Source organism: Ambystoma mexicanum, chromosome 5p (assembly GCF_040938575.1).
Source record: "Ambystoma mexicanum isolate Mex_15411 chromosome 5p, UKY_AmexF1_1, whole genome shotgun sequence".
Taxonomy (NCBI): Eukaryota; Metazoa; Chordata; class Amphibia; order Caudata; family Ambystomatidae; genus Ambystoma; species Ambystoma mexicanum.
Window position 1 is genome coordinate 1032217740 of NC_090930.1, and position 8863 is coordinate 1032226602.

At 50.8% G+C, this 8863-nt stretch overlaps 1 protein-coding gene across 1 annotated transcript in view; it reads right to left on the reverse strand.

Moving 5' to 3' along the window:
• EXOC2 (exocyst complex component 2) overlaps positions 1 to 4293 on the reverse strand; it is a 1591413-nt gene extending 1587120 nt beyond the window's left edge. The window contains exon 1 of the mRNA XM_069613520.1: positions 4181 to 4293. The gene's annotated coding sequence lies outside the window, so the exon portion shown is untranslated. The remainder of the gene's footprint in view (positions 1 to 4180) is intronic.
• Positions 4294 to 8863: the final 4570 nt, after the last annotated feature.

Sequence of the window (8863 nt, forward strand, 5' to 3'; positions counted from 1 at the left end):
ATCATCTTCATTTCAAGTATTGCTACAGGGTCCAGGCTGAGCAGGCAACAGACGTGCACAGTGAACATTGGTGAAGTGCCCATCCCTGTCTTGATTGACACAGGAGCTTCGGTCTGTGTACTGGCGGCCGAGCACTATGAGGCTCTTGCAGGCCCTCCCAAGCTGGAAGAGGGTAAAGCCTGGATATACACTTTCGGTGGGGATACGCCGCTGCTGATTCAAGGAGTGTTTGTAGCTCCGGTGTCACATGGGCCCAATCAAATCAAGGTGAGGTTTTTTGTGACGAATGTGAGCCCGCACTCCCTACTGAGCAGTGCGGCTTCCGAAGCCCTTGACATTGTACATTTCACGTTGGCTGTTTATCATACTGACATCGATCGCCTGCTGCAACGATATGATGGCATCTTTCAAGGGGTCGGGAAGATGAAGGGCGATCCGATTAGACTTCACATTGACGGGTCCGTGAGGTCAACAGCCCTTAAGCATAGAAGAATCCCCTTCCACCTGAGGTCACAGGTGGAGAAGGAACTTCAATCGCTCATTGACATGGACATTATTGAGAAGGTGGAGGGTCCAACCCCGTCAGTCTCCCCAATTGTTGTGGCACCCAAGCCCAAACAGCCAGGTGCTGTCCGCATCTGCGTAGACATGAGGCTGCCCAACACTGCCATTAAGCAGGAGCGTCACCTCACACCCACGCTGGATGACATCGTGGGTGAGCTGCAAGGGGCGAAGGTTTTCTCCAAGCTCGATCTGAGGTCGGGCTACCATCAGCTATAACTCCACCCAGAGTCGAGGTATATCACCACGTTTAAGACTCACGAAGGGCTGTACCAATTTAAAAGGCTCCGTTTTGGTGTCTCGTCGGCAGCAGAAGTTTTTCAGAAGGCTATCCGAGGGGCCCTGGCAAGACTGAAAGGTGTGATCAACATGTCGGACGACATCCTGGTCTTTGCACAATTGGAGGCGGAGCACCAGAAGAGGTTGGAAAGGGCTTTGGAGAGACTCAGGAGCTTGGGGCTGACCCTGCACCGAAAGAAGTTTAAGTTTCTCAAGGACAGGACTGAGTTCTTTGGGTTTGTGTTCCATGCAGGGGGTATCTTGCCCGACCCGGAGAAAGTCAGAGACATACGCGAGGCCACCCCGCCAGCGTCACCAGCCGAGATAAGAAGTTTCCTCGGCATGGTGAACTACTGTGGATGATTCATTCGTGACCTGGCGTCTCTGTCAGAGCCGTTGCGGGCCCTGACGAGGAACGATGTTGCATAGGGGTGGACGTCGAAGGAGCAGAGGGTGTTCGCCGAAATCAAAAATGCCAAGAGACCATGGCATATTTTAATCCAGACAGGGAATCAGCGTTTGTGGTGGATGCCAGCCTGGTGGGGTTGGGGGCGGTACTCATGCAGGCAGATCCGCAAGGGATCATGCGACCTATTGCCTATGCCAGTAAGGCGCTCACAGAGACAGAGACACGATATTCGCAAATTGAGCGTGAGGCCCTGGCCATCCTGTGGGGCTGCAAACACTTTAGGATTTACATCTGGGGTAAGCCTGTGGTTGTGATAACAGACCACAAGCCACTGATTTCGATTAAGGCGGGCGCCTCCTCCAAACCTCCCCCTCACATCGAAAGATGGATGCTGTCGCTTATTGAATATGGAGTCAAGCTATAGTATCGTCCAGGCACCCACAACCCGGCGGACTATCTGTCCAGACATTCGAGACTCTGCCGAGGTGATAGACTGTATTGACATGGTGCATAATGTGGTGGAGGCAGCATTGCCAGTGGCCCTGGCGCGCCAGTAGATTAAGGATGCGTCAAATGTGGATGAGGTATTCCTGGTCATCAAGGAAGCCATGGACAGCGGGGAATGGCGTGAGGTGCTCATGAACAATGCCAGGAGAGAGATAGGGGCACAAAGAGACATCCGAGCACTGTGGAAGGTGCGCAATGAGCTGTTGGTTGCTGATGACGGCCTTCTGTTGAGAGGGCGCCAAATCGTAGTTCTGCGAGCATTGTTGATGAGAGTGCTGCAGCTCGCCCATCAGGGCCACCAGGGAACTGCAAAGACGAAAGCATGTCTAAGACTAAAGGTGTGGTTCCCGGACCTGGAGAGCACGGTGGACGAGTTTGTGCGCTCGTGCTTACCGTGCCAGGCGGCTAGCCTAGTGGAGAGGGGGCCGCCCATCCAAGCAATGGAAAGAAGTGAACAGCCCTGGGGGGATGGTGCATGCCGACTTTGGCTCCACGGGCAGAGGGCTGTACTTTCTTGCAGTTGTCGACCAGTGTTTGCGCTATCCTGGAGGTGGAGCTGATGAATCCACTGCCAGTAACCACACCATTCTGGCCTTGGAGAAGATGTTCGCCACACACGGTTTCCCCACCGAGCTTTGTCCTGACAACGGCCCGCCGTTTCAGGGGCAACAGTTTGCCCAGTACTGTGAGGAAAGGGGGATCAAGCACCGAAAAGTTACCCCGCTCTGGCCCAGGGCGAATGGGGAGGTCGAGCGCTTCATGCGCACATTCACCAAGGTCTTCAGAATCTCTCTGGATGGGGGAGGGGAATTACGTCGTAACCTCTTTGAATTTCTACGAGAGTACACACAACCCCTCATCAGTCCACCGGGGTCGCACTGGCAGAGGCCTTGTTCAAGCGGTGTCCCAGAGGAAAAGGAAAAGTGCCCAAGAAGTCAATTGCCGTAGGGGACACTGTTCTGGTCTGGAATCGGAGGCCGGAATGGAAGCTGTCCCTTCCCTACGAGGCCCAGCCGCTGGGAGTGACTCATGTCAAGGGGTCCATGGTCACCGCTGCTAATGCCAGGGGCACCGTCACGCAGAATGTGTCGCATTTTAACCGGATCGAGGCTGCCCCTCCTACTGCGCCGCCAGAGGCGCCCAGCTCTGGGCCTGGACCGGGGTCGCCACCTACAGACGACGAACATCCCGAAGCCCCAGAAACACTGGGGCCACCGCGGGAGGAGCTTGGGAGGTACCCGAGCCGTGAGGGGCGGAAAACTCTGAAGAGGTTACAAGACTTCATCATGGACCCCGTATCATAACAGGTCGAGAACTACTCTCAAAGTTTCAAGGTTGAGACTGTTGTTTATTGATGTTATAGTTGTTCACTGTTTGGGGAAAAAGGAGGAATGTTACGGAGTGAATATGTTGTTGGCGCATGCGCGGCCCATAACGAGGCTCGTGCATGCGCGTAGATAATAAAGGAAGTCCCGACCTGGACCCGATGCAAGCAACACGCGTCCCGTGTGTGATCCTTCGCCCGAATCCAGGCGTGTGTGTGAGTGCATGAGGGGGCCCCTGGGTGTACACACGCCCACAACAGTACTGTGCAGAGCAGGTATGCGTCTGTAGTTATAAGTACCATGGCAGGTATTCTGTCATATGTGACAGATTAGCAGGTACTGTGTCTGGAATCGGTATCCCAGATCCGGTAGTGTGTGTGTAATTATTTGGGCAGGCATTGTCAGATGTAGCTGAGCAGGTACGACGTACTGTATCAGAAGTCATTAGCTCCAGATCAGGAATTGTGTCTGCACTCATTCGCTCCAGTGGTCGGCCTTTACCACTAGCGCTAGAGAAGGTGGTGTCTGCCGATATTAATTGTGGTGTTGTTTCTATGCCTGCAGCCATTAGACCTAGAACAGACACTGTGCCTGCAGCTATTATCCACAGAAGGGTCATTAGACCCAGAGAAAGTACCGGATATCCCTGGGAAATCATTACTTTCAGAGTAGGCATTGGAACTAGAGACAGTACACCTATGCAATCATTAGCCTGCGCAAGAATTATTATATATGTAGTGATTTACACCAGAGCAGGGTCTGTGTAGTAGCTGCAGAGCACTTACTGGATCTGCAAGCATTCCAGAACCTGAACTGTACCGTAAATGAGCTTCGCAGCAGTGTCTACTATGCCAGCAACCAACAAAAGGTTGCCCTGTGTAATTTCAAAACCAGTTGTTCAGAAAGTCACGTACTTACAATGTTTAATTTCAACATGTGATAAGTACAATAGAACGAATTACAGCCTCAGCGTGCATTTCCAGATGTTGCAAAAGGGCTTCTCTTGCCAATATAAGAAAGGGGTGAGAACCTCTAAATTAATGGATGGTAAAAAAAAATGCATATAAAATTCAATACAAGAGCTGGATCGCATACTCACCTGATACTGCCTGTGTATCAGGACATGAGCGTTTCGTAAAGGGATGCCTTATATTGCTTTCATTATCATCACACTTTTAAAGTGTCTATGAGACCCGATATCATTGTGTGTTTGTTTAAAAGTTTGCCGATACTTTCTGAAATGCCTTTACGTTATTATAATTCATTCACGTGTTTCTGTTAGGCCGTCTTGACGTTTACACGTACGACGTCTACGTGCCTAGGAAGAGAATCACGGATTAAGGAGGAGCACTGCATGCAGTGTACGGGCACGTTTCTTTGTTATTGTATATTTATAAGGCGCTTGTACTTCTCGGAAGTGTTTTGGTTGCAGCATCAGCAGGGCGGATTTGTGTGTGTCAGGCCCCAGAATTATCCTTAAAGCATATAACTCCTGCTGTGTGCTGTTCCTTTACATTCAAAGAGGTATCAGGGACGGGGGAAAGCACGTTGATCACTGTGGCCGGGCATTTTTAGAATCTGTGTCGAAGGAGTGAGTGTAAACCTCGCCGGGGACTTTGGCGGTGCCGAGAGGAGGCGGTCCCCCGACAGAAGCTCCACAAAGCAACGCCGTGCCCGGCGCTGCCCGCAGTGCACTGCACCCCAGAATCACTAGAGGCCTTGCGTATCCATGGCCTGCCCGATCCGATCCCGACATAACACCTTTCTTACGTGGTGTTGGGTGCTCTCACCATCTCCACTGTTGCCCGGGCAGGCTGACTGTGACCCAGCATACGGGGGGCGGATAGACTGCTGAAAGACGTGAGCAGTCTGATGGTGGTGAGGAAGCTGCAAGACAAAGGCAATGGCGACCCAACTGGGGTAGCTCCTGATGAGCTCAGATAAAACGCACTCATACTTGCCAACCCTACCGATTTAGGCAGTAGGATACCACTTTTTTAAGCAGTCCTACCGCCTACCGATTTAGTGGCAACAAATACCGTTTTTTTTTTTTTACCACTTTTTTTTTTTTTGGGACTCGCTTCCTGAGGCCCAGCACACCATGATCAGCAGGGTCGGATTGGGGCGAAATCATAACTTCACGCATGGGCCGGGTTTTGCCCACGCCTAGGGCCGTTTTTTTAAAATGTAATTTGTTACTTTAAGTACCGTAAGTTACATTGATTTCCTTTGCAACCGTGTTCAGTGCAGCAGGCACCCTGAGCTGACTGCCGTGACACCATGGCGTGGCAGCGCCAGCAGGGTTTATTTACAAAACACTGGGAGCGGCCTCAGCCCGGCCTGCTCCCAGTGAATTCAATTAAGTGGGCATGGAGGTGCGCATTTGCAACTGAAGTTGCACATTGATTTGCTTTGGGCTTGCGGGGCGGGGGGAATTTCTGAGTGCGCCACACAAGACACGACCCCTGCCGTGTGGCAGCCCTCGAGTTGAGAAGGAGTCCCGGGTGAGAGATAGAGGGGCACAGGGGCAGGGCAGGTCCAAGCACTCGCTCGGAGATACTGGGGGGGGGGAGGTCTTGTGAGAAGGGATAACAATATGTTGTTTCAGGGCCACTGTCCTGTCCCAGGAGTCTCGGATCTCTGTTCTGGGGCTCCATTCTGCTTAAGGGGTCTCTCTCTGGATTAGTGGGGTCAGGGTTACTTGTCTCCCAGGATCTGCTTCCTATGGGAGGAAAGCGGGTGCAGGGTCTTCCGTGATGCTCACTTGCAGGAGGCGGCAGTAGATCGGCTTCTGCCTGAACAAGGCGAAGAAAAGAAAACTGAATTTCCATCTGTTCGAGGAGCTCTGCAGGTACCTGCCTCAAAACACAGACTGCAACTGTGCATTCTGCCAGTGTGTAACCTGTGTGCATACTGCCACTGTGCTATGCACCATATGAAGACTGCCACTGTACATTCTGCCAGTGTGTAGCCTGTCACTGTGCAGCATACCAATAGGCAGATTGCCACTGTGCACTCTGCCAGTGTGTAGCCTGTGTTTATACTGCTAATGTGCTGTGCACCATATAAATATGAAGACTGCCACTGTACATTCTGCCAGTGTGCATCATGTCACCGTGCAGCATACCGATATGCAGATTGCCACTGTCCAGACTGTCATTGGGTAGCTTGTCACTGTGCGTAGGATGTATGCCAATAGTATCACACATTTTTGGAACGTTTATATACTCCTAAAGATGAATAAGAGACAATGAGATGTGTTTGGTGTTTACGTCTTTTGCTGTGAAACACTGCATATCGCGTTGTTTAATTGGAACTGGGTGGCTAGTCACTCTGGTAGAGCGCCATACAATTTTGTGATTACGTTGTGTTAACTCTTTTGTGTGAAATGCTTGCAATGTAAATGATTAGTCATTTGGTTGCATAAGGGCATGTTTAGATTACATTTTTCCTGTCCACACACATTTTGAAATTGGATGAGTAAAACTAGTAGGATCTTGTATCCACACTAGGTATGGGCGTGCAGGTAGGGTTCTATACTGTTTAGGCACAGACATTCACATTGATATTTTCGACAGAGGAGTAGGGAGCCAACCCCTTTCTGACTACCAGCACATCCGTGAACAACTGTGTATGTATTAAATATTTATTTAAAGGTGTAAAGTTCTCTAACTAATGAGTGGAGTCCCCATTTGTGATTGTTCAGATTGTCACTGTGCCAACTATCACGCTACAGACTGCCACTATGCAGAATACCAATATGCAGAGCAGATTGCCACTGGACAGACTGCCAATGTGTAGCCTGTCACTGTGCATACTGTCACTGTGCAGAATACCAAAATGCAGACTGCTACTGTACATACAGGCTGTCAACGTGTAGCTTCTCACTGTGCAGATTGTCACTGTGTAGCCTGTCACTGTGCATACTGTCACTGTGCATACTGTCATTGTGTATACTGCCACTGTGCAGAATACCAATATTCAGACTGTGAATAGTGTTACAATATGCGAGGTTGATCAATGCAGCAGTTAGCTGGTTTGGACTTTGCAGCACGGACGCAACAGTCTGTTTCATACAGTGCCCAGCAGCTGTTGTGCTCTTTGCTAGGGTTCTGGAGAGGGATTTGTAAAATTGCAGCTGGTCAAACCCATGGCACTAAATCTAGCTAGTTATCTTTCGGCTGTCTTAATTGGCAAATCCTGCCCCTTTTGCTTTCACTAATTAAAAAATAAGCCAAAGACCACCTGTTTACCACACTGTCTTTTTGGTTGTGTATCCAACCATCGTCACCCTAACTCTCCTTCCCTGCTGGTGTTGCGGAGCCCAGCATAAGCATCGACTTGCAGCATGTCCCAAAATCGCAGTGGGGGTGATTGGTTAATGCCACTCCTGCGCCTCTGAGCTATGGACCCTGTCACAGAACTGTATTGAAAGTTATGTTATTTTATGAGTTGTGTTGTAATGTAACCGACACATGAACCCTCCATAAATAGCATTCGAAGGGATTGTGTCCTCCGACGTATTCCTTATCTTTGATAATTCGTCTCCAGATTGCTGGCCTCGGAAATGTTTTCTCTGTAGAGGGCGCTGCGCGTCGACGTCCACCGAGTCGATGTCCCTCGACAGCCATGGTATCGGCGCCGACGTCACCATAGCCACGCGCGGCGACCGTTGCTCAGTTCCGTTTTTCCGCGCTTCGTGGGGCCTCGGAATATCGTTGCTCAGTTCAGTACAGATAAACCTCTTATATTTACTCGATAAAACCAACTCGTTCTCGATGGCTTCTTCATCCGAACCGACGACTCCGCGGTCCAGCTTCAAAAAATCTCGAGACTGCGGAAAGAAAATGTCGATAACGGATCCTCACAGGATCTGTTTGTGGTGCTTGGGAGTCGAGCACCATTGTTCGGAGTGTGAGAACTGCATGTCCATGATGGCGAAAGCCTTGAAGAAGCGCAAGGGGAAGCTCGAGAGAGGTAAGTCAGTCAAAACCTCCTCAAGTTTCTTCAGCCGAGGCATTCGTCTCCACGCCGTCAAAAGCATTCCCATTCTAGGTCTCAAAGTAGCTCCCACCACTCGTCGAGATCTAGACACTCAAAGAAGAGACGTCGAAGATCCCCTTCCTCGTCATCTTCTGTTTCCCCAGAAAGAGTCTCCTGCCCCACAAAACACAGCTCTCAGGCTGAGTGGGAGGAATTCAGGAAGAAAATGCTAAGCGTCTTTGAGAAAGCGGCCTCGACCCCCTCGAAGACAGCTGAGGGTGATACCCTGGGTGAAAAACCCAAAAAATCAAAACGCTGCAAGTTGTTGCACCCGGCGAAAGAGTCCACCCGAGAGCGCCACGGGCCATCGGGTAGGAAGGCACCATCTTCGACGCCGTCGTCGAAGATCCCTTCGACGCATGGATCGACGCCGTTGTCGAAGGGTTCGACGCATCGGTCGATCGAATCAACGTCATCGTCGACGCCGACATTGACGCCATTGTCAACGCCAACATCGACGCCAATAAAAGAGAAAACCACGGCTACTTCACAGCCAACGTTTATACCCAGAGCCTCCAGCACGACGCCGAGAACGTCGTCGACATCCTCGAGTAGGATCCCGATCCTCTCGAGTTCTTCGAGGCCTCTTCCAGTTTTCTAGACGCCTTTCTCAGCGCCTTCGAAGCCCTTCACATAGGCGTCGACGACATTGATGTTTTCTCGCCCAATAATGACGCGTTTGGCTCCTTCTGCTTTAGAAATGGGTCTTACACCATTTCCGAGGTCAGAGTACCCCAGA